Below are 1863 nucleotides of genomic sequence, written 5' to 3' on the forward strand. Positions count from 1 at the left end.
GAAGTTTTTTCACTCAGGGATTGTACATAGAGATGACAATTAGGTAGCTGCTTCTCTGAGAGCTTAGAAACAAAGTCTATACTATGTATGACTAATTGTGGGAGAAAACAAGGAGATTGGGCTTAAGAAGATCCAAAATTCAGTCAAGGTGGCTTGGGTTGCATTCCTTAAAGATGGACCAGGGATGGGTTCATAGTTAATAAGACATAATCTAATCAACAATATTGCATCCTGGGCTCTCTGCTCCTCCCCGTTAAACAGACAGCTGCTGCTTCTGGTGCAGTGCCAGCTGCGTCCCCGAGACATGATGGTGAAGGTCGGAGTGAACGGATTTGGCCGTATTGGGCGCCTGGTCACCAGGGCTGCTTTTAATTCTGGCAAAATGGATATTGTCGCCATCAATGACCCCTTCATTGACCTCAACCTCATGGTATACATGTTCCAGTATGATTCTACCCATGGCAAATTCCACAGCACAGTCAAGGCTGAGAATGGGAAACTTGTCATCAATGGGAAGTCCATCTCTATCTTCCAGGAGCGAGATCCTGCCAACATCAAATGGGGTAATGCTGGTGCTGAGTATGTTGTGGAGTCCACTGGGGTCTTCACCACCATGGAGAAGGCTGGGGCTCACTTGAAGGGTGGGGCCAAGAGGGTCATCATCTCTGCTCCTTCTGCTGATGCCCCCATGTTTGTGATGGGCGTGAACCACAAGAAGTATGACAACTCCCTCAAGATTGTCACAATGCTTCCTGCACCATCAATTGCTTGGCTTCTCTGGCCAAAGTCATCCATGACCACTTTGGCATCATGGAGGGCCTCATGATCACTGTCCATGCCATCACTGCCACCCAGAAGACCGTGGACGGCCCCTCTGGGAAGCTGTGGCATGATGGCTGAGGGGATGCCCAGAACATCATCCCTGCTTTCACTGGCACTGCTAAGGCTATGGGCAAGGTCATCCTTGAAGCTCACTGTATGGCCTTCCGTGTCCCCACCCCCAACATGTCAGTTGTGGATCTGACCGGCCGCCTGGAGAAAGCTGCCAAATATGACAACATCAAGAAGGTGGTGAAGCAGGCATCAGAGGGCCCCCTCAAGGGCATCCTGGGCTACACTGAGGACCAGGTTGTCTCCTGCAACTTCAACAGTGACACTCACTCTTCCACCTTTGACACCAAGGCTGGCATTGCCCTCAATGACCACTTCGTCAAGCTCATTTCCTGGTATGACAATGAATTTGGCTACAGCAACTAGGTGGTGGACCTCATGGTCCACATGGCCTCCAAGGAGTAAGTCTCCTGGACCACCAGCCCCAGCGAGAACAAGAGGAAGAGAGAGGCACTCCCTGCCCCAACTTAATCCCCCAACACACTGAGAATCTCCTGACCTCCAATTTACATCCCAGACCCCGAGGAAGGGGAGGAGCTTGGGGAGCCCTACTTTGTCATGTACCATCAATAAAGTATACTGTACCCAGCCAAAAAAAAAAAAAAGTATATATATATATATATATATATATATATATATATATATATATATTGCATCTTGTTAAGAGCAAGAGCTATGTATAGAGGACTCAGAAGAATCCTAAAATATTTTTTTAAAGAATCCTAGAGGCAATCATTGTCAGTGCCTATCCATGGAATGCTCTGGGGTAGCCTTCCTTGGCAAGGTTAGAGTGTCTCATATTATCTTAACTGAAAAGTCTCCCTAATATCAACCATCTTCTGATAAGGGGCCTCTTTTAACCTTTTCTACAGAGAATGAATGTACTGGGCAGGTCTATGAAAGCAATCTGACTTCTAGACAGATAAACTTCTTGCTGTGGTATCAATATTTGTGTACTACACAAATTCATAT

The 1863-nt window shown here is 47.0% G+C and overlaps 1 pseudogene; it reads left to right on the top strand.

Moving 5' to 3' along the window:
- Positions 1-307: 307 nt before the first annotated feature.
- LOC106558079 lies at positions 308-1296 on the top strand (annotated as a pseudogene).
- The last annotated feature ends 567 nt before the right edge of the window (positions 1297-1863 follow it).

The sequence above is a fragment of the Canis lupus genome, chromosome 30 (genome assembly GCF_011100685.1).
Source record: "Canis lupus familiaris isolate Mischka breed German Shepherd chromosome 30, alternate assembly UU_Cfam_GSD_1.0, whole genome shotgun sequence".
Taxonomy (NCBI): Eukaryota; Metazoa; Chordata; class Mammalia; order Carnivora; family Canidae; genus Canis; species Canis lupus.